Here is a 25,803-nt window from a genome sequence, read left to right as displayed (position 1 = left end):
TCTTCATCATGAGACAAACAGTTTTTAACATTAACTGTTTTCTCTATGCTTCCATCCCAAGCTTCCTCCTCAATGAACTGAACATCTCTGCTCACAAAAAACTTCTTGGTGGATGGGATATATAACCTGTAAGCTTTGGATTCCTCACTATATCCAAAGAAAATGCATTTCTCCCCTTTGCTGTCCAACTTCCTCCTTAGCTGATCGGGAATGTGTGCATAAGCCACACATCCAAAAACCTTCATGTGGGTGACTCCTTACTTTCTCCCACTCCATGCTTCTTCCGGCACTTTATTCATCACAGCTTTTGTAGGACACCTATTCAAGATATATACTGCACAGTTTACGGCTTCAGCCCAATAATCATTTGGCAAATGCTTTGCCTTCAACATGCTCCTCGCCATATCCATAATGGTCCTGTTCTTCCTTTCAGCAACTCCATTTTGTTGCGGAGTGTACCTTGCTGTAAATTGTTTGTGAATTCCATTTTCTCTGCAAAAACATAAAAATTCTTTGGAGATATACTCACCTCCTCTGTCTGTTCTCAAAACTTTAATGCGCAACCCACTTTGATTTTCCACAAGTGCTTTGAAATTTCGGAATTTTTCAAACACTTCCGATTTGTTCTTCAAGAAATAAACCCAAGTCTTTCTTGTAAAAGCATCAATGAATGTTAGAAAATATTGGTTGCCTACTAAAGATGGGGTTTGCATTGGTCCACATAAATCTGAGTGGACAATTTCTAAGGGTGCTTTTGCCCTTATGCTTTTCCCGCTTGGAAAACTTTCTCTGTGTTGTTTTCCCAATATGCAGCCTTCACAAAGGCTGTCCGGTTTCTCTATCAATGGTAATCCCCTTACCATTCCTTTTCTGCTCAACAGGTTAAGACCTCCAAAGTTGAGATGTCCAAATCTCAAGTGCCACAACCAATTTTCATCTTTTGGTTGGCTTTGGAAAGCCTCTTGGGTAACTGCTGCAATTATTTCTTTGTTTTTCAAATCTGCTCTTATTCTAAGAGGGAACATTATGTTCCTCGTCATCCTCACTTCAACAATACATCTTTTGCTGGGTGTAATATCCATGATGGTGCATACATCATTCTCAAAGAAAACATTGTAACCTTTTTGAACAAACTGTCCAATACTCAAGAGGTTACATCTCATTCCAGGAACATAATAGACATCTGCTATGGTTTTCCTTTCACCTTTCTTTGTAAACATTTTAACTTCCCCTTTTCCCATAACAGAAATTTTGCTATCAGTCCCAAGTGTGACTTCTGATTTCACACTTTGATCTAAAGCAGAAAACAAAGCTATGTTTCCTGTCATATGGTTGCTACAACCAGAATCTAGAAACCATATGTCTTCACTATTTGTTTCAGCCATGTTACAAGCTAGCAGCACATTATCTTAGCTGACATTTTCTCTAATAATATTTGCACTAGATCTATTATTCACATCATGCTGCTTTTTCCTACATGCACTGGCATAATGCCCATATTTTTTACAATAATAACATTAGACATTGGATTTTTCATACCTTTGTCCTTGAGCATGATGTTGTCCACTTTGTTGGCTGCTGCCTTGGCCTTGGTTCTGATTTGGATTGCTGCCTCTTCTTTGAGCATTTGCTGGACTGTTCCTTCCTCCTCTGTTCTGGCTTCTGCCTCTTCCTCTCTTGTTTCCTCTGCCTTGACCTCTTCCTCTTCCAAAGGACATCTGGGTCTTGAAGGCTTGCTCTAGAGATGAGTTTTCATTTCTACTCAATCTCTGCTCATGTGTGATCAGTGATGCATGTAGCTCATCAACTGAAAAGTTTGAGAGATCCTTTGTCTCTTCTATGGTGGTGACAATCACATGGAACCTTGAAGGTAGACACCTCAATAGTTTCTCCACAATCCTCCTTTCTTCAAGTATCTCTCCATGAGATCTTATTTGTGTGACCAGGCCAATTACTTGAATGAAGAATGAGTCAATATTGTCTGACTCCTTCATGCACAGGTTCTCAAAATCTTTCCTCAGCAACTGTAGCTTTGCTGTCTTCACTTTCTCCATGCCTTGATAGGCTGTCTTGAGAGTTTTCCATGCATCTTTGGATGTCTTAGCTGCTGCTAACCTTGGAAACACACTTCCATGTACTGCCTGATACAAGAAGAAAAGGGCTTTTGAGTCCTTCTTCTTGTAGCTCTTTAACAAATCTTTCTCTCCCTGAGTTAATGCATTAAACTCATTTTCATTTGCTGGTTGTTCAAAACCATCTTCAACTATTTCCCATAAGTCTTGGGAAGCAAACAAGGCTTTCATTGTTATTGCCCAATAGTCATAGTTTTTACCATCAAATAATGGGAGTTGCATACCCATGCTATTGCTGGTGCTGGTACCAGCCATTTTTGCACTCTTAACTATGCTTCAAATACTTCACTGTGTATTTAAAATAACAGACTGTCTTCAATAGCAACACACAAAACAAACTTGAGAAATACCTTGGATTCTTTTGCCTGAGTCTTCAGTTTCCTGGAGACGCTGTTGCAACAAGAAACCTTCCTTCAGCGTCTTTGACACCTTCAAAGAGCCTGGACAAGCTCTGATACCAGTTGTTGGAAATTTCAGGTGATTTCAAACTCAAAAGACCAGAGAACAACCCTCTGATACCACTGTTGGGAATTTTTCTGGTAAAATTCCAAAAACAAAATCACAGAACAGAGAACAATACTCTGTTTTTCAACACAGGATCTTATCACAGCGGAAACTTAAAATTTATTTGCAGGGGACAGAATTTTCACACACCAAAGATTTCTATTAATTAATAAAAAAAAACTGTTGTTACAAAACTATGATCTTCCTCTCTCACAGAGGGATTTACAAAAAAAAAGATTCAGACTGCTGTGTCTGCTGTATATTCTATTTCGCTGCTGCGTGTTACAGATGCACTGCTGTGCTTCTCTTTTCAATACTCATTTACACTGTTGTGTATATTTTCATACGCGCTGCTGCGTTCTTTCCTCTTCACTTCGCACTGCTGTGCATTTTTTTTAAAATTACATTGTCAACAAAAAACATTACATATATATATGACAACAAGAAAAACTTACTTCACGTTTTTTCACTTACCATGCTCCGTAAAGGAAATAATAAGAATTAAATGCTTTTATCAGCTTTTACTTGTGCCCATACTCCCGGTGAAATAAAATTAAAAACTTCACCAAAACTTACCAACCCACAGTAAATTGCATTTACTGTTTTACTGACATTTACTGGCGGTAAGTGAAACTTTTACTCCACGTCAAATTCATTGGCTGCTTGTACTTCAACCATTGACTTCATTTAGATCGCATCGCAGAAATCGCATTTGGCAGAACACAAAAGTGGAGCACACACACATTAGTGCGATCTGCGATATGCGATCGGATCGCATCGCACCATCGCGATCGCCAGAGAACACAGCACATAACGGAGGGTGACAAGGTGAGTTTGCGATTTGCGATATGCCATGGATCCCATCGCAAATAAAAATAAAGCTGCAGTTGAAATTATATTTCAACAACATCATGCCACAGAATAAAGCGAAAAAGAAATCATGGAAAACATGCAACAAAAAATTATGAAAACAATGCTAAGTTACTCTGAGCTTAAGTCTATTGCTGATTCCTTGAATATTCGGGAATGGAATGGACATGGGAACCCAGAGATGCCAGAGGCTGTAGCAAACTTAGCCGGAGACATGGAAGTCATCGAATTTTGCTCCTAATAGATATGGGAGAAAGAAATGTGGCTAAATAAAGGACTTAGATCTAATACCTGTGAAGTCTAATGGTGCAAGGAAGAGATATCTAAATACCTAGCTCTCAATCTCAATAGATATGAGGAGAAGGAAATGTGGCTAAATAAAAGATTAAGAACCAATACCTGTGGAGTTCAGTGATGCAAGAAAGAGATATCTAAATACCCAGCACTAAATCAATAGCCAATTTAGAGTCTCCAAACCACTATGAGTTCATCCTTAGCAAGCCAACTCGTAAATTGCACAGCAACCAGAGTGCCAGAACCTCCCCCTTACCACTGCCACAGAGTAGCAGAACCTAAGATCAGTGATCTGGTTGATCATAATGATAACACCACAAACACAGTTGCCTTAAGCACGCAACAAACACAACAGCAGTGTGATAAATGCCACTCTGTGGCTGACGCATGTTGCCTTGAAAGCACGCACCGAATCCAAGAGCAGTGTGATAAATGCCACTCTGTGGCTGACGCATGGCATCCAAGGTCCTACCTACAGGAAATAATCTAAGATGCCGCTGAGTGACTCTCCGGAAGCTACCTTCCCTATCCTGAAATCTTGCATCTCCTATTTGTCTTGCTTCAGGTCTCCAATGCAGAGCAGAGTTTTCTGCTGACATACTCGATTCCTAGGTTTCGGTTGACTGTCGAAACGTTAATCTGTCATGGCATCTCTGCAATTCAAGGTTGCCAGAAAGCCGGCCGTCCTCGTCGCTCCTTCCTTGCCTACTCCTAAAGAGTTTCTATACCTTTCCAATATAGATGATCAAGCGGGTCTCAGATTTCATATTCCCGTCGTTCAGTTCTATCGGTTTGATCCGTCGAAAAAGGGTGAGGATCCCGCCAGAGTTATCAGAGAAGGGCTGGCGAAGGTTTTGGTGTTTTACTATCCTTTTGCCGGAAGATTGAGAGACGCGCCCTTCGGCAAGCTCGTCGTGGACTGCACGAGCGAAGGCGTGCTGTTTGTGGAAGCTGATGCCGACGTTTCTATGGAGGAATTCGGAGACCTGCACCCGCCCTTCCCCTGCTGGGATGATCTGCTGCACGACGTGCCGGGCTCGCAAACTATTACCAACTCTCCCCTCCTTCTCATTCAGGTTAATTCATTTATGCTCAGCATCAATTCAATTAATTTTCGTCTGCATTCGCTAACGACGACTGCTATTTCTTTGAGTCGGAATTGCGTTCTCTGAGCGTACTGGTTATCATGAAATTTCAGGTAACGCGGCTGAAATGCGGAGGGTTCATATTCGCTGTGCGTTTGAACCACACAATGTCCGACGCCGTTGGCCTCGTACAGTTCATGACAGCTGTCGGAGAAATGGCGAAGGGGGCGGCGAGGCCTTCGGTTCGTCCGGTTTGGAAAAGAGAAATCCTCCGACCGCGGACGAATCCGGCTGTTAGCGTACCCCTCTACGAGTACGATCAAATCGAAGACAAGGATGGACAGATGGTGCCCGTGAACGAGATGAGCCACAACTCATTCTTTTTCGGACCCAAGGAGATGGAGTCGCTGAAGAGCCAAGCAGTAAGCCATGGCATGAAGCACCCGACATTCGAAGTTCTATCAGCGTGTTTGTGGCGTTTGAGAACCAGGGCTCTCCAACTGCCTTCAGAACAAGAAGTTCGTTTAATATTTCCCGTCGACGCTCGAACGAAATTCGACCCTCCGCTCCCTAAAGGCTTCTACGGGAATGCGATCAGCTTTGCATGCGCAAAGACGACCGCAGAAGAGCTGGCGAAAAAACCGTTGTCTTTCGCTTTGAAATTGATAAACGAAGGGAAAACGGCTGTGAATGACCAGTATATGCGATCGGTGATAGATTTGATGGAATTGGAAGGGCGCCCTCACTTTACAGTGGCGGGAGCCTTTCTGGTTTCGGACGTTACCAAAATCGGCTTCGGGGATGTGGATTTCGGATGGGGAAGAGCGGCCTACGGAGGGCCTGCAAAGGGGGAGTGGGTGCAGTGCCAGGCGTGTCCAGCTTCTTCATCCCGCTCCGAAATACGAGTGGGGTGCAAGGGATATTGGTTCCCGTTTGCTTGCCCTCTGCAGCTATGAAAAGATTTCAAGCAGAAATCAATGAAGCCACGAAGTACGCCCCTCCGCTTTTACATTCTTCTCTGTAAGAATGATAGAGCATGGTATAAATATTCTGTGTTTTGGTTATGGTTTTGGTTTTTTCGTTGGGTAAATTTTCTTGTTATGTAAAATTTAATAAGAAGGTATTTGAATCAGAGATTTCAGAATTTGAAGTTTACCAGATGTCGGATCCAGCTTGATTCATTTATGTATTTAGAAGTACTATGAAAAATTATGATTTCACAACATGGCTTCAACTAATCAAAGTAAGTTCTTGTAAATTGTGTCAAGATTTCTAATTTGAAGTTGTGTTGATGAAGTAGATCAATTAATTGTTCAGTTGTAAACTGTTTTTGTAAATTGTGCGTAAGCTTTCTTGCAATTCAAGATTTCTAATTCTAGGTTGGGTCGAAGAATTGGATCAATTAATTTTTCAGCTGTAACTTACATTTTACACTCTGTATATGTATATTTTTGTTTATTTGAATTTAGTAACTTACATTTTACACTGTCTGTATATGTATATTCATGTTTATTTGAATTTATGATTATTTTTTCACATAAAAAATAAACCATGACCAAACCTCCCACTTAACATTTAACCCTAACCCTTAGAGCACATCTGACTAAGATTTGAGCATATGCTTATTGTGGTAGCACATATAATTAACCAGAATCAGAGTCAGACATAGTGATTTATTTAAATTTGTTTAAATATTTCGCCTCAGTTATATTTTGGTGAAGTGAAAAATTTATCATATGATATAGAATATCATATAATTTTAAGCTGCTCAAGGATATTTCAAGTTTTCGATGATTATAATGGAAAAAATTTGTCAATTCCTCTGCTTAAAACACTATTTTGAATCATTTATCCATAGTTTTTAAAACTAGGAATGTAAAACTTTTTATCATTCTTAATTTGAATGCATAAGTTTTGGAACAGCACACAAGATCTCACAACTCATACTTTGATAGGGTAATCTGACCTCATTGAAATCGAATTGAGTTAATTACGATCTGATGTTTATAAAAGATTCTTCCCTCAGCTTTTCTTAATCCGAGTGCTACTCATTAAAAAAATGGAATAAAACTACACCTTAATCGCTCTTGTTCGTTACAGGCAGAAACTGTTCCTGGGATAAACTCGAGAAATTCCTTTTCACATAAACTGGAATCCCTCTGAGATAATCGTGGTGGCTCACGGATCCGAAGTTCTTTGTATATGTGGGATGATTTATTAATTTTTTGGTCTTTTTAATATTCACTTTCTATTTTATTTTCTTATTTTTTTAAGCAGGTGGGAAGGCGAATTAGATATCATAACAAGACATTATACTCAATGAGATTTAAACACTAGTTTTATGATATCACCCAACAAGTCAAATCTTTAAACAACACATCACTATATATTTTATTTTTGTATTTTAATATAATAAATATATTTATACCTATAAATTGAAAACAAAGATGGAATTATATCTATGGATTGGAAGCAAAAATAAAATTTGGAATTTGATGGGTAAATTTTCATTCTAGAATGATTTTAATAATTTCCATATCATTAACAATTATTTTTTTAATAATCAAATTTGAAAAGTAAATTTTTATTATATGACAATTTAATAAAAAGATGATTCCATTAACATTTTATTTTAAATAATAAAAAATTAAAATACTAAAATTACTAAAACCATCAAACTTAATGGTTATTTCAGATTTGAAATTTCTACAAGTATTACCCGTATTACCGGTAAATTGTTTTTAGAGATTTATTACTCGGGATTACCGTGATCAATTTACTTTAAATTAATATTAATTTTATTTTTGATAATATATATAAGAGGACTCTATGTGTGTCGAGTTAATTATTTTTGTTTTTTAATTTTCACTTTATATTTTATTTTCATGTAAAATAAATATTTTTGACAATAATTGTAGTAGGTATGGTGGTTAGATATATATTATTAATTAATATGATAGTGATGCACAAGTTTTTAATTAATACTAATTTTATAATTGATTATATATTTTTGTATCTGATGAAAGTAAGATATATTGTTTTTTAGTTTGGTAAAAATAACTGATTTTCAATTCATTTTGAAATTTTAATTAAATCATATAAAATTTATAAAAGTTTTGAAAAAAATAAATATTAAATTAAATATTTTGAAAATTAAATATAAAATTTGAAATTTTTTAAATTTAAATTTCTATTTTCTAATTAGTTCATTTAAATAAAATGTCTAATTTTAGGGTGTTTAAAATTAGATTGTCAGCAAAAAAATTATTAAAATAAAAAAAAATAAAAAAAAAATAAAAAAATATTGTATGCAAGTGTAATAACATTTAATAAATAGTATACTTATTAAATCTAAATATTTATGAAATTGAATTGTCATTGTATAAAGTACTAAACCAAGTGTCAAATCATTTAAGGGTACACCTATCAAATCTAAATATTTATGAAAATGAATTGTCATCGTATAAAGTACCAAACCAAGTGAACATTTAACAAGGAATACATCTATCAAATCTAAATATTTATGCTTAGTAATTTATTTTTACATCTCATTTTTTTAATATTTATTTTTACTATATATTTTACTAATAAAAATGTGCATTCCTATTATAGAGAAATGTCAAATCCTAATAATGTGATTAATTTAAAGGCATTTCTCTACTACATGGATCACAAAAGTCTCAAACCTAACATTCCTACTATATTATATTTATTCTAATTTGACAGTTTTTAATTTTTTAATTAATAATTGGATAATGAATTTAATACAAAATAAATAACCACATATTTTTGAGTTACAATATTCATTTAAATTAGTTTATTTGCATAAATTATTTAGATTTATTTTTAAATATAATTTATTTATAACTGATTTATTAGACAATTTTTAATTTATTTATTTTATATGTTTTTTATTTGAAATTTTTTTATTTTGTTCTTCAAAATTTATATATTTTTAATTTTTAATACAATTTTTTACATAATAATAATTTAATTTTAAGAGATATAAATATGATATTATATGTAAGGCTATTTTAAATTGTAGTTTATGATTACTATGTAGCATATTTTATATATACATGGTTTTAGAGGTTTTTAACTCTATAAACATTTAAATTAATCTAAATTAGCTATCAATTACATGGTTTTGAAGTTTTTTAACTCTAAACATTTAAATTAATCTAAATTAGTTATCAATTACTTTTTACATAGAAAGTAGGTACTAAGTAGCACAATAATAATAATAATAAATTAATTTTAAGCCATATAAATATGATATTATATGTAAGGTATTTTAAATTGGGGTTTATGATTACTATGTAGCATATTTTTTATATACTTGGTTTTGGAGGTTTTTGACTCTAAATATTTAAATTAATCAAAATTAGCTATCAATTACATGATTTTGGAGGTTTAACTGTAGACCTTTAAATTAATCTAAATTAACTATCAATTACTTTTTACATAAAAAGCAGGGATTAAGCAGTAAGGCTGCATATTACATTCTTGTTAAATAATGATTAATGTTTAAGATAAGGAATATAATTGAGCTGAGAAGCTTATTCTACAACCCAGTGTAATGTGTAAGCACTGAAATGTGTTATGATGTGTAAGCAGTGAGATGTGTAAGGGTGTTATGATGTGTAATCAGTGAGATATATAAAGGTGTCCCTCTGATCATTCAAAATAAAAAATTTAAAATTTAAATAATGTCTACTCATAAAAAAATTTACACTTGAAAAAATTTGATCTCTCGATTCATATTAGATCTGAATTTAGATACATCTATACTAATTTTTTTAATATACAATTAAAAAAATACCAATATTTTAAAGTTTATTACCTCTGTATTTATGAATCGAAATGAATAAGTTAATAAACTTACAGCTTAATGGCTCTGGATCGTTACAGATATAAACTCTTCCTGGGATAAACTTGAGAAACTCCTATTGACATAAACTGGAATCCCTCGGCAAAATCGTTGTGGTTGACGGATCCGAAGTTCTTTGTTGTCAGTAGGCACCGAATCGCCATTCGATTGTGTCAACTCTTCTGGAGAAGTAGAGTTTCAGGTTTCGGTGGCAGCGTTATGCCCGTGAAGCACCTTTATGGACAGTATATTAATGGTGACAGAAACATAAATTTATGGTACTTTATTGAATAGACAGTGTTACATGTGGAAATAAGTCAGTGGTCACACATTATGGAATGTCCATCTCCATCGATGTCAGAGTTAGATATCAATCTATATGACCTATACTGGTCGTTGTATGGTCTTTGTATCATGTGCGACGATTTAATCATTTCTTGTCTTTTCAATCCAGTAGTTTAAAGAGCCGAGGTTAATGTTTAGGAAAAAAATAAATAAAAACTACTATGGTTTCTCATGACAAATAGAGCGAAATTGTCACCTCAGTAGACAATGGTATTTTTAATATTCACTTTATATTTTTATTTTGGTACGCTATTACAATAAATACCTGTATTATAAAAGTAGTACTAATGGTTTGAAAGTATTATAGTGGGTTTATTTGGGGTTGTCTAATTTTTTTTTTAGACATTTTGGATTTTTTGCTATAAATTCTAAGAAAATATTTGGTCAAATTTTAAGTTGCATTGTTTAAATATGGTTTTTGACTATATATATGGGTTTAGCACCTTGAAAATATGTGGGACACTTGGATTGTAGAGAATTCACTACTCAAACTTATGATTCCAACAAATTTCTATGGCAAATTAGACTGGAAAATAGGCTAGAAAATCCTTCAAAATGTCTAACAATAGAGTTTATTTATTGTTGGATACTTTAGTCCATGTTAGCATTTCTTTTTGGTAAAAAATACCTATAAAGCATTGAAAATAGCACACTAAATGCATGAGTCTTACAACAACACATGGAATAAAAATGTGTGGAATTTGAGATGGTTTGGTTCTAAAGTTGTAGCTCCAATTATTCTAGCCAAATAAAGGTCTTTGCATTAACAATACATTCATATAAGTTGTAACTGAGGCTTTTTAAATGATATTGATTGTGAAGTAGGGAAGCTTAGGCATGTTTATTAAATAATCACATTCCCACCTCGATTTTTGAGCATTCTAGTTCACCTACTCAAATGTTATTCTTTGAAAATTATGTGATTAGAAGCACTTTTAATTCATTGTCTCCTAAAATTTTGGCCATAACAATTTAGATGATCTTAGGCAATTCCCAAATCATTAGCTCCAAAGGAATGAAGATTAGAGCTCGTTAATTCATCTATGTAGAAAGTCAATGCCAATGCATACATGTGTGGGCTTGCTTCCTATGTAACAAAAATCTACAATATTTATCATTTTCTAGAGATTAAAGGATTTTTATGCCACTTAGCCAACCACTAAAATGACTTGCATTTTTTAGAGCATATCTAAGAAGAGAAAAGGGAAGGGTTTATGCTCTACTTTCTTGGTAGCTCCAATACCAACATTGTGAGGGAAAATGGTAGCTTCCATAGACATTTTTATGACCATGCACGACATCAATTCCATAGATCATAGGGATTTGAAGACAGGTAGACCCAACACCATTTTGGAGCCCATCAACCAAGTTGATCCATGTTGCTAGAGATGCCTTACGTGTAGGCACACTCCCTAACACTCCCTACGTTACAACAATATCATCTCATCATCAAAAATAGACTATGACCATGTTAATCTTGCATCTTAAATTTTCAATTATAATCCCATATAAGCTAAAGAATATCGATATATTCACATCTATGTACAATATGAAATGGAAAAAGAGAAAAGCTTTGAGATTAGTCAATTAATGCACTGTGTGTTACCAATGTAATATTTTTTCATAACATTTATAATGGTGACAAATATTTTAATTTGGATAATCTATTTGATCTTCTCTTCCAAAGTTATCTATGCCAACAAGTCCTCCATACAAGCATTGATGGGACGAGATGGGTCCTTATATCTAAGATACTTAGTGGCATTAAAACATATATACAAAAAAATAACAATCACCACCTTGAACCCATTCTATTTTCCATCAATAAAAAAGATCTATACACTCTAATGTTCCTAGAAGAAAGAAGGAGAATTGAGGATAAATATAGTATAAATAAGGGGCAATTGTGTGTGGAGAATTAAAAAAATAAATTCAAGGCATGAATTCCCAACTAACAAAGTATCTAGCTATGAGAAAATTTGTTCCATTTTGAAGACCTTCACTCTAAGTGCATTACAATTCCTGGACAACAAAGGAAAATTTTCAAGTTCCTAGGCATCCTCTTTTCCTTTTAGGTATCCCACATTGACTCTGGGAGGTACTCATCTAACGTATGCAACAAAAAATTGATAAGTGGATAGACCTTTTTCTTCATGCAACCTATGATTAGCACTTGTTTGGGTTAAATCCTGTAATAAATTATCTAAATTTATTCTCCTTTTAATTGAATAGAATGATACCTTTTAGATATAGGAAGAATTGTTCAGTACCTCAAAAATATAGGTCACACACAATCCTTCCATCTGAATTTAGTATTAATAGATCCTGCACCATAAACATTTTTGGTAGCAGTAATACGGTCAAATTATCTAAATCTTGCATTCATTCTCAATACCAAGCTTTCCCAAATCTAGCACATTTGAAATGAATATCCTGAAATTAAAAAGGCAATGTGAATGCCATCCAATTAAACAAGAAAAATAGGAATCCAAATTCTTGGTGGGCCTAGAACTTACGAAGCAAGTGGATGTCAATTTGAAAGGGGATTACCTGATAAGGGGTACCACTAGTCACTTGTAACAATTCATGGTAGCGATGATCACCACAAGGCTTTGTTAAGAAGCCACTTCACTTGACCCTACCATGAAACCATTTGGTTCTTATATTATCTCATAGGACCAACCACAAGCATTTCATTGCAGGTCCACCCACATCTATTTCACTCAAATATATAATCAGACCAGTTGACTCTTTTGTTATCTCAATGCTTTGTATGAAGACACTAGTGTTAATTTCTAGATGGTGCACACTTAACATTGAAAAGTTGGTAATGTGTAATTGTAGTGAATAGGTATTGTTTTATTGAAGTAGCATTAGGGTGAAAGGATTGAAACATGCACCTTAAAACTATATATGCAAGACTAACACTTGCTTTGAATAGACTGTATTCTGGGAAAAAAGTAGGAGTTGCTAGGACGCTGGAAATCAAGATATGAATGGCGTCCATTTCCAACCACATGTATATATTAATGGGTTCTCCTCAGATATTTAGATATATGAAAGGCATGCCAAAAAATTGCTCTTTTAACATACAAATATATTAAAGGGCATGCTAGAATTTGTGTATATTTTATATGTTAAAATTTTATTATTGATATGTTATCACGAGTTGATTGCATGCAATCCATTTTTTTCCACTTGTCATTGCATACCATGTTAGCTACGGTATACGATACAAGCCTCCAAATAGGTTTCCCTTCAGTGTCACCCTTTGTAAATCCAAAGATGAGTGGGATACTAATGTTGGAAATCAAATTTATTATAGCCTTCCCTTCGACAAAGACTTTGCAACTGACTATTCGCTCAACAAATATTTCATATTATTGATGTCCATGAACAAATATTGCTATAAGTAACAAGGATGCATCTATAGATGTTCATGGCGACAAGAGTGTTGGAGATGTTGAGAATAACAAGAGTTTCATTTTGTAGATAAAATTTACACCTATTGAAGTTCATGAAGTTCCATCGTCTATGTTATAATTTCATGCTACTAATGAATTTCCTATTGACAGAGTGGCTATTGTAGCTTATAGTCTTTATATGGGTGTTGAACCTAATATTACAAATTGGAAGTTATCATTTGTAGATGTTGATGTTGACAAGAGTGCATGGGTCAATGTTCAATAGATTGATGTTTGGGGTTATGATCACATACATACTACTAGGAAGACTTTGGTTCAAGAATCATAGTCAACCTACAATTTTTTTTGATATATTAGACAAAGAAGCGAAAGGAATATCTAACAATAATGGACCCGTTATTGTTGTTGAGAAATCCTTTGTTGATGATGCAAACATAAGAAACCATTTAGGATCTACCATTATTGACTCTATATTTAGTCATATTTTTGAGACAATTTTGTTTTCCATTGTTGCAAATGTGGTTAATGATAATTCACTTGGAAAATACTAAATTCATGTCCTAAGTGAAGACATCTCCATTGTTTTATGATGCAAAATATATGGCCAGTGGGATTAAAAAACACCCGTATGGTCTTCATTTCCTTTGTAGATGTTGCAAATGACGTGCTTGAGAGATTAGATAGCCATGTTGAGCCAATCATTGAGGATGATCATTTTATTGGAGCTATATTGGATATTGACACAAGGTATCTTGCTTGTGATTTAGAGCGTTGTTGAAGGCCAAAAAAATAATTTTGAGACCATCATGGATGTTAACGCACTAGCTAATGCTAGAGATACCATTGGATTAATGGATAATGTTCATGACATCATTGGGCCAAGTGGTGGAGACATTACTCTTATTTCAGATATAAAGTTTTCGGACAATGAAAAAATTTCTCCAAAAACATGGGGCCATTTGGATACCATACCTTTGATAATCTCATTGGATTCTAATAAAAATGGGGCATTCACAAAATAGTTTCCTTTAATGGAGCCTGATATTGTTCCAGGTATATTCATACAACCTTTTGCAAGCTTCATACATTTATTATTCTTGTATAATCTAGCTTAGGACTCTTATCTATTTACAATTTAAGATATAAGTACATGTTATTATGTAGTTTGTACTTATCACGTATGCTTAGTAACTATCGCATTGGTTGTGGCTGCCTTCACTACATCTAATGTATTTTATAGAGATGATATTTTTATGGATGGACTATATTTGTATTTATTTTGCACTAGTATTTTTACATACTTGTACAGCTGTTTTGACAGGTGAAGAACTTGGTTCTGATTCAAAGCAACAGAAAGATGTATGTGTAGAAATTCCTTGTCGATTCAAAACTGGTAATGTATGTAACAACCCCACGTTAAAAGTTAATGTAATAAAACTTAGAAAAGGTAAAATAAGATCACGGGCAAGGTACACTTATTCCAAACTAAATGTTGGGCAAAATATCCTAGTGGGCATCACTTGTTGTGTTTTATGGCTAAGGGGAAATTAGAAAATGCAATGGCTAAGGCTTTGGAAAGGAAAAATGTATTTTTGGCACATTATTTATGAAAACAAAGGGAATTAGGAGAAAAGGAAGGTGAAAGGTCACAGGGTGCATGTGAGGAGGAAAATAAAGGAAAATAATGGGAAAATGAAAAAATTAGAGGCCTTATCAATAAAAAGTCTTGAGAGCATCAGTTGGGAGCTTTTTGTAATTTTAGTGTTAGAATTTGTCTTAGAGAAAGGAAAGGAAAATAAAAGAAAAGAAGGATAAGGAAAGCAAAGGAAGGCAAGGATCAAGCAGCTTTAGCAGGAATACTTGTAGGTAACATATTGCATGTGTGATTTCCTAGTTGGTTTTGACATGCATGGTATGTGCATGTTGGTATATGGTCCTTTTGTTGTCATTGGCCATCAATCTATGATCTATAACGGTCTTTGTACCATGTGTAACAATTTAATCATTTCTTGGTCTTTTTAATCGTGTAGTCTAAAGAGACGACATTAAGAGACAACGTTAATGCTTAGAAAATAATGGAAGTTCTGGCATGTTTTTTAACACAATTTGGCAAAAATCTTTTGAAAATTTGGTTTGCAACTGTTGAAAATTAGGATTTTGGGTTTTCTCATGGGTTTTTGATAGTGTTGAATCCATTTCCACAATAAATAAATAAAACAATTCAAACACTCCCATCGTCAGATTTTTTGAAAAAAAAAAAAAAAAAATTAGTTTCGGATGACAAATGGGGCTAAATTGTCACCTCTGTAGACAACGACCTTTTTAATATTCACTTTATATTTTTATTTTCATACCTTATTACAATAAATATATGTCCTATAAAAGTAATACTTGTGGTTTGAAAGTATTATAGTTGGTTTATTTGGGCATTGTCTAACTTTTAGACATTTTGGATTTTTTGGTATAAATTCTGAGAAAACAATTTGGTTAAATTTTGTGTTCTATTGTTTAAATATGGTTTTTGACTCTATATATGGGTTTAGCACCTTCAAAAATCCCCGGGGCACTTGGACTGTGGAGAATTCACTACTCAAACTTATGATTCCAACAAATTCCTACTAGATTTTGGGAAAATTAAATCGGAAAATAGACTAGAAAATCCTTCAAAATTTCTAACAGATAAAGTTTATTTATTGTTTGATATTTTAGTCCATCTTAGCATTTTTTGGGGTAAAAAATACCTATAAAGAACTGACGATAGCACACTAAATGCATGAGTTTTGCAACAACACATGGAATAAAAATGTATGGAATTTAAGATGCTCTGCTTCCAAAGTTGTAGTAGCTCCAATTCTTCTAGACAAATAAAGATCTTTTCATTAACAATACATTCATATAAGTTGTAAGTGAGGTTTTTTAAATGATATTGATTGTGAGGTAGGGAAGCTTAGGCATGTTTATTAAATATTCACATTCCCACCTTGACTATTGATCATTCTAGTTCACCTACTCAAATGTTGATCTTTAAAAATTATGTGATTAGAAGCACTTTTAATTCATTGTCTCCTAAAATTTTGGTCATAACAATCTCGATGATACTAGGCAATTCCCAAATCATTTGCTCCAAAGGAATGAAGATTAAAGCTCATTAATTCATCTATGTAGAAATTCAATGCCAACGCATACATGTGTGGGATTTCTTCCTATGTAACAAAAGGCTACAATATTTATCGTTGTCTAGAGATGAAGGATTTTTGTGCCACCTAGCCAGCCACTAAAATTACTTGCATTTTTTTAAAGCATCTCTAAGAAGATAAACAGGAAGGATTGATGCTCTACTTGCTCGGTAGCTCCAAGACCAACATTACGAGGGAAAATGGTAGCTCCCATAGACATTATTGTGGCCATGCACAACATCAATTCCATAGATCATAGGGATTTGAAGACAAGTAGACATAACCCCCCTTTGGAGTCCAATAACCAATTTGATCCATGTTGTTGGAGATGCCTTAGGTGTAGGAACACTCCCTAACACTCCCTACGTTAAAAAAATATCATCTCACCATCAACAACAGATTATGACCATGTTAATCTTGCTTCTCAAAATTTTCTATTATAATCCCAAATAGACTAAAGAAGATCACTATATTCACATCTATGTATAATATGAAATGGAAAAAGAGAAAAGATTTGAGATGAGTAAATTAATGCACTATGTGTTACCAATGTAGTATTTTTTCATAACATTTGTAATGGTGACAAATCCTTTAATTTGGATCATTTGTTTGATCTTCTCTTCCAAATTCATCTATGCCAGAAATTCCTCCATACAAGCATTGATGGGATGAGATGGGTCCTTATATCTAAGATACTTAGTGGCATTAAAACATATATACAAAACAATAATAAACACCATCTTGAACGCATTCTATTTTCCATAAATAAAGAAGATCTGTCCACTCTAATGTTCCTAGAAGAATAAATGAGAATTGAGGATAAATATAGTAGAAATAAGGGACAATTGTGTGTGGATAATTAAAAAGATAAATTCAAGGCATGATTTCCCAACTGAGAAAGTATCTAGATGTGAGAAAATTTGTTCCGTTTTCAAGACCTTCACTCTAATAGCATTATAGTTCCTCGAGAACCAAGGAAAAATTTCATGTTCCTAGGCATCCCCTTTTCCTTCCAGGAATCCTACATTGTATCTGGGAGGTACTCATCCAAAGGATGCAACAAAAATTTGATAAGTGAATAGACCTTTTGCTTCATGCAACATATGAATGGAATTTTTTTGGGTTAAAACTTGTAATAAATTATCTAATTTTTTTCTCATTTTAATTGAATAAAATGATACCTTTTAGATATAGGAAGAATTGTTCACTACCTCAAAGATAAAGGTCAGACATGGTCCTTCCAGCCCAATTTAGTATTAATAGATCCTGCACCATAAACGTTTTGGGTAGCAGTAATATGGTCAAATTATCTAAATCTTACATTGATTCTCAATACCAAGCTTTCTCAAATCTAGCACATTTGAAATGAATATCCTGAAATTAACAAGGCAATGTGAATGCCATCGAATTACACAAGAAAAATAGGAATCCAAATTCTTGGTGGGCTTAGAGATTTTGAAGCAAGTGGATGTTAATTTGAAAGAGGACTACCTAATAAGCGGTACCACTAGTCAATTGTAACAATTCATGATAGCGATGATCACCAAAAGGCTTTGTAAAGAAGCCACTTCACTTGACCATACCATTAAACCATTTGGTTCTTATATTATCTCATGGGACCCACCACAAGCATTACATTATAGGACCACCCACATCCATTTCACTCAAATATATAAATGGACCGATTGACTATTTTGTTATCTCAATGCTTTGTATGAAGACACCAATGTCAATTTGTTAGGTACGTATAATATTAGTGGTTCCCCCATTACTATTGTCATTTTATCCCTTATTGTTATTATTGTGCCTCTATTGTCCCCATATTGTTATTAGTGTGCCCCATAGAGACCCACTATTGTTATTGTTGTGCCCTTATGTTATTACTGTTATGTCGGCTTAATTATATTCTGACCCCTTAGACTCCTATATATAGAAGGGAGGTTTAATCATTTGTATCATCCAAGAATTGTTCATTTGTGTAACGTAAAGGAGGTTGCCCCCTCGAAGAGGCTAAATTCTAAGGCATTGATCTATCTTTTCTATCTTTTTGTGAGCTGGTTTCCTAACATTTGGTATCAGAGATTTGGAATCTAGGGTTTCACTGCTCAAAACATGTCATCGTGGAATTTTCTCTATAATGTTTTTTCTGTGACGTTTCAAAAGCTAAAAAAAAAACCATTTGAGCCGAAATCATTCTGAACTTCGGGTTTGAATTTCAGAGCTTGTCTCGCTATATTTTCAGAGATATGATCTTTGGAAGTTAGGATTTTTGCAGACTCCTGCATTACATTCCAAACAGGTGACCTGGGGAAAATCATCATAACTTTTGTTCTGAGCATTAGATTGAAATTTCGTAAGAAGTTTCAGAAAGAAGACAGCCTATAGTTTTCAGTATATTAGTTTCAGGTAGTAAGGTTGAAACATTGACATGTGGAACTTCTTACAAGTTCACTCTACTGAACTAATCTATAATCAGGTCACCATGGGATATTTGGCATAATGCTTCCTTGGAGAATCCAATCTTTATCAGACTTGCGAGGTTAGAAAGAGGACTCAGAGGGATACTGCGGGATGCGATTTCAGATATTAGACATCTGAAGTTACAGAGATACAATAGATTCAATATCAAGCTCTTACAAAGTGAAAAAAGTGTGTAGTTTTTTTTAAATTTTGCATAAGATTGGTTTGAAAAATTAGTTTGAAGGAACTCAAAGGGAATAGTGAAGAATTATTAGCATTAATTGATGCCCCGAAGAAAGAAAATAGAAAAACCTAGTAAGAAACCTGAAAGCTCTAGCATGACTTGTGAAGAAAAGGAAGCAATGCAACATGATATATCAAAATTACAAGACCAAGTACAACAAATTTCACTCTCACAAAAGGTAACTGAAGCTAAGATGAATGGCGTGGAAACTCATATGAATGGCATGAAAGTTAAGATGGATGGCATGGAAGCTAAGATGGATGGCATGGAAGCTTATATGAATGGCATGCAAGTTAAGATGGATGGTGTGGAAGCTAAGATGAATGACATGGATGCTAAGATGAATGGCATGGACGCTAAAATGGAAGAATTGAAGATAAATTTGAATAAGTTGCTACAAGAAATGGTTACTAATGGTGAAAAGGTAGTAAAGGAAACTCATGATGAGAACAAAAGAAATGTTAATCATGATTTCATAGACTCTTATGTTGGATTGAAGACCCACCATGTTCCAAAAATGGATACGAGGAAGTTTGATGGAAAGGATCCCGGAACATGGATACTATAGATGGAGCAATTTTTTGATCTCCATAATGTGCAAAACACACAAAAGGTACATATTGAAACTTTATATTTGGAACCAAATCAGTTTGTATGGTATCGATGACTTTTCTCTCGTAAAAAAATTGTCACTTGGGAAATTTTTACGGAATAAATGATAGCACATTATGAGGATACAAAAAGCAACACCTTTTTTAGCCAATTGATTAATCTCAAACAAAAGGGTTGAATGATGGAGCACATTGAGGACTTCCAAAAGTTGAACATAAGGGTAAAAGATATTCCATAGGAGCATAGGATTGATGTGTTCATAGGGACTTCAAAAGATAATATCCAACATGAGGTTCACCTTTGGGAACTTGATTCATTGCTGAAGGCATTCAGGCTAGCAAGAAAAATGGAAAGTAAAATTATGGCAACCAGGAAGCCTACCACTCACAACTATAAATATGGAAGTGTTGTTTCCCCTAGCCTTCCATAACCTACAAGGTTGACATCACAACAATTGGAAGAAAAAGAGAAAAATGGCTTTGTTATAGTTGTGATAGAAAATACACTAAAGGTCATAAGTGTGTTGAGAAGAAATTATTCTACATAGATTGTGAAGAGGAGGAAGAAAAGGAACCAAGAATGTCAAAAGAAGAGGATATACTCCGGGAAAAAACCCTAGATAAAGAAGAAATGAATCCGACCATATCTTGTAATGCATTGGCTGGAATTACCGCTCCTCAAACTATAAAAATAGAAGGACATATCAAGAAGAAAAAGGTAATAGTGTTGATTGATTCGGGAAGTACCCATAATTTTATTCATTGTAAGATAGCCAAGGAATTGAACTGCTTCCTATATCCAGCACCGGAGTGTCAAGTGATGGTTGCAAGTGGAGGAACCATAAATTGCTCTGGAAAGTGCCATAATATCAAGATATCCATGGGAGAATATGTATTGAATAGCCCAATGCTTTCCATTCCAATGGGTGGTGTTGATGTTGTACTAGGAGTCCAATGGCTACAATAGCTTTTAATTTTCAAGAACTTTTCATGAAATTTTGTGCGGAAGGAAAGGAAGTTGAATTAAGGGGTATTACAGGGAAACTGGGAAAGATAATTAGCTCTAATGGTATGACAAATCTTCTAAAGAAGGAACAACAAGGTGTAATTGCACAATTATGTTCGCTAGAGGTTCTCACATTGAAATCATCTATTTCTCCAGATCTCTATAAAGACTTGGACAATCATTCCAAGGTATTTGAGACTCGCAAAGGCCTCCCACCTATTCATGATCATGATCATGCTATTCATTTGATTCCAGGAAGTGTTCCTCCAAACATCAGGCCGTACAGATATCCTTATGACCAAAAGAGTGAAATTGAACGTATAGTTGCAAAAATGCTAGAGGCTGGTATAATTCAACCTAGTCAAAGTTCTTTCTCTACTTTAGTAGTATTGGTGCACAAGAAGGATGGATCATGGCGCATGTGTTCGGACTATATGGAGCTCAACAAGCTCACTATTAAAGATAAATTTCCCATTCCTATCATTGATGAATTATTGGATGAATTGCATGGATCAATTTACTTCACCAAGTTGGATCTTTGTTTAGGATATCATCAAATTAGAATGAAGATTGAAGGCATTTCGAAAACAACATTTAGAACTCATGAGGGTCATTATGAATTTTTGGTCATGCCTTTTGGCCTTACCAATGCACCTTCTACATTTCAAGGTTTGATGAATTCCATTTTCAAACCTTTCCTTAGAAAATTTGTGTTAGTATTTTTTGATGATATACTAATCTACAAAAATTCTTGGAAGGATCATGTTGAACATGTTGACAGGGTGCTCAAACTATTGGAGGAGAAACAATTATATGCAAAAAGCTCCAAATGTTTCTTTGGAGTACAAGAGGTGGAATATCTGGGTCATATTGTATCTCATGAAGGTGTTAAGGTAGACCCTAGAAAACTTAAAGCCATTAAGGTATGGAAAATCCCCACATCAATAAAGCATCTGCGAGGATTTCTCGGGTTGACAGGGTATTATCGCAAGTTTGTTAAGAATTATGGGAGAATAGCAGCATCTCTAACAACATTATTGAAGAAAGATGAATTTTCATGGACTCCAGAAGCAACAAAGGCCTTCAAACATCTTAAAGAGGCAATGTGCCAAGCACCAGTCTTAGCTACGCCGGACTTCACAAAAAACTTTATTGTGGAATTTGATTCTTTAAGAAATGGAATTGGTGTTGTGTTAATGCAAGATGAAAGACCCATTTCTTTCGAAAGTCCTCCAATCAAAGGAAAGTATTTACACAAAGCTATTTATGAGAAGGAAATGTTGGAAATACTACATGCACTTAAGAAATGACGACCCTACCTAATGGGAAGACACTTCAAGGTAAAAATGGATTATGATAGTCTTAAATACTTTTTAGAACAAAGATTATCTTCTAAAGAGCAGCAAAAATGGGTCACAAAGATGTTGGGTTATGACTTTGAAATCATCTACAAAAAAGGGAAGCAAAATCTTGTGGCAGATGCACTCTCAAGAAAGGATGAGGATGTGGAAGCATTATTGTGCACCATTTCTATTATCCAACCTAATTGGATAAACGAAGCAAGGGATGAATGGAAGAATGGCGAAGAAGTGTGGGCACTCATTCAAAAGATACAACAAGATCCCAGTACATATGATACATTTAGCTGGAAAAATGATTCGTTATGGTACAAAGATCACTTATACCTATTTAAGAATTCCCAACTCAAACAAAATATTCTTATGGAATTACACACTACTCCCTTAGTAGGGCACTCAGGATTTTTAGAAACTTATCACAGGGTTAAGAAGGAAATTTTTTGGGATGGCCTTAAATCGGATATTCAAAAGTTTGTAGCAGAATGTTTGGTTTGCCAATAAAATAAAGTTAAAACAATTAAGACTCCTGGTCTATTACAACCTTTATCCATTCCAAGGCAATGTTGGGAGGAGGTTTCAATGGATTTTAGCATAGGTTTATCCAAGTCCGAAGGAAAGAGTGTCATCACGGTGGTAGTTGATAGACTTACCAAGTATGCACACTTTTGTGCATGATCGCATCCATTTAAAGCCAGTACAGTTTCTACTGCATTTATGGAAACAATTCAAAAGCTACATGGAAACCCAAAGATTATTGTAAGCGATAGAGATCCCATTTTCACAGGAAATTTTTGGACATAATTATTTTCTTGTCTTGGTACTTAGTTAGCTCATAGCTCATCTTATCATCCTCACTCTGATGGGAAAACTGAGATAGTAAACAAATGTTTGGAAGGATATCTTCATTGCTTTATATCTGATAAATAGACACAATGGCTCAAATGGTTGCCTCTAGCTGAATGGTTGTATAACACTTCCTTCCATAATGTAGCAAAGATGACCCCATTTATGGCACTTTATGGATATCATCCACCATCCATCATATAATATTTAAGAGAAAATTCTAAGGTTCAAGCAGCAAAACATCACATCGAGCATCAACAACAAGTTCTCCAACTCTTAAAGGATAACCTCACGTTGGCGCAGAATAGAATGAAACAACAGGGAGATCAACATCGCAGCGAAAGAAGTTTTGATGTAGGTAACTGGGTATTCCTACGGCTACAACCATATAAACAAATGTCCCTCAAGCAAGCTAAGAAGGATAATAAATTATCACCAAAGTATTATGGTTCGTACAAGGTGTTGCAAAAGATTGGTACTATGGCATACAAATTGGAGCTTCCTGCAGCTTATCGAGTGCACCCAGTTTTCCATGCTTCATGTTTAAAGAAGGTTATAGGTTACAAGTTCCTAGTTAAAACAATATTGCTAGAACTTGACGAGCAAGGAAAAATCATATTGGAACAGGAAGAAGTCACAGAATCAAGAACTCGACAGCTACGAAATCGATCAATTTTGGAGTATCTCATCAAGTGGAAGAACTTATCTGCTGAAGATTCCACATGGGAGGATGAGAATTTTATAAAAAATCATTCAGAACTACTCAAGCGTTGAGGAAAATTCTTTTCAAAAGGAAAGGGGCATGCTAGGTACCTATAATACTAGTGATTCCCCCATTACTATTGTCATTGTATCCCTTATTGTTATTACTGTGCCCCTATTATCCCAATATTGTTATTAGTGTGCCCCATAGAAACCCACTATTGTTATTGTTGTGCCCTTGTGTTATTACTGTTATGTCAGCTTGATTATATTGTGACCCCTTAGACTCCTATATACAGAAGGGAGGTCTAGTCATTTGTATCATCCAAGAATTATTTATTTGTGTAATGTAAAGGAGGTTGCCCCCTCGAAGAGGCTGAATTCTAAGGTGTTGATCTATCTTTTCTATATTTTTGTGAGCTGGTTTCCTAACACAATTCTTAGATGGTGCACACTTAACATTGAAAGTTGGTAATGTGTAATTGTAGTGAATAGGTATTGTTTTATTGAAGTAGCACTAGGGATCAAGGATTGAAACATGCACCGTAAAACTATATATGCAAGACTAGCACTTGCTTTGACTAGATGGTATTATGGGAAAGAAGTAGGAGTGGCTAGGAGGCTAGAAATCAGGAGATGCATGGCGTCCATTTCCAACCCACATGTATATATTAATGGGTTCTATTAACATATTCAGATATATGAAGGGCATGCTAAAATTTGTGTATATTTTATACGTTAAATTTTATTATTGAAATGTTATCACCAGTTGATTACATGCAGTCTATGTGTTGCCACATGTCATTGCATACCATGCTATCTATAGTATACGATACAAGCCTCCAAAATGGTTTCCCTTCCTGTCACCCTTTGTAAATCCAAAGATGAGTGGGATATTAATGTTGGAAATCAAATTCATTATAGACTTCCCTTAGACAAATAATTTGCAATTGACTATTCCTTCAACAAATATTTCATGTTGTTGATTTCCATGTTCAAATCATGCTAGAAGTAACAAGAATGCATCTATAAATGTTCAAGGTGACAAGCGTGTTGGAGATGTTGAGAATAATAAGAGTTTTATTCTGTAGATAAAAATTACACCTTTTGAAGTTCATGAAGTTCCATCATATAAGTTATAATTTCATGCTACTAATGAATTTCTCGTTGACAAAGTGCCTATTGTATATTATAGTCTGTTATGAAACCAGCTCAAGAAAAGATAGATCAACGCCTTAGAATTCAGCCTCTTCGAGGGGGCAACCTCCTTTACATTACATAAATGAACAATTCTTGGATGATACAAATGACAAAACCTCCTTTCTATATATAGGAGTCTAAGGAGTCACAATATAATCCAGTCGACCTAACAATAATAATATAAAGCCACAAAAATAACAATAGAGGGATTCTATGGGCACAGAAATAACAATATGGGGGTAATAGGGGCAAAACAATATAAATAAGGGGTATAACTACAATAGTAATGGGGTAATCACTAGTATTATAGGGACCCAACATAGTCTTTCTATGGGTGTTGAACCTAATATTACAAATTAGAAGTTATCATTTGTAGATGTTGATGTTGACAAGTGTGCATGGGTAAATGATCAATAGATTGATGTTTGGGGTTATGATTACATACATACTACTAGGAAGACTTTGTCTCAAGAATCATAGTCAACCTAATTTTTTTTCGACATATTAGACAAAGAAGCAAAAGGAATATCTAACAAAAATGGACCCATTGTTGTTGTTGAGAACTCCTTTTTTGATGATGCAAAAATAAAAAACCATTTAGGATCTACCAATATTGACTCTATCTTTAGTCATATTTTTTAGACAAATTTGACTTCCATTGTTGCAAATGTGGTAAAT

General features: G+C 34.4%; 1 pseudogene; it reads left to right on the top strand.

Annotated features, from left to right (window-relative positions):
- The first annotated feature begins 4,319 nt into the window (after positions 1-4,319).
- LOC149253708 (benzyl alcohol O-benzoyltransferase-like) lies at positions 4,320-5,918 on the top strand (annotated as a pseudogene).
- The last annotated feature ends 19,885 nt before the right edge of the window (positions 5,919-25,803 follow it).

Source organism: Pinus tabuliformis, chromosome 7, assembly GCF_031772625.1.
Source record: "Pinus tabuliformis cultivar Carrire ecotype Pingquan chromosome 7, CPIR1, whole genome shotgun sequence".
Classification (NCBI taxonomy): Eukaryota; Viridiplantae; Streptophyta; class Pinopsida; order Pinales; family Pinaceae; genus Pinus; species Pinus tabuliformis.
The sequence above is the reverse complement of the archived record's forward strand: the minus strand, read 5'-3'. Positions and strand labels throughout refer to the sequence as shown.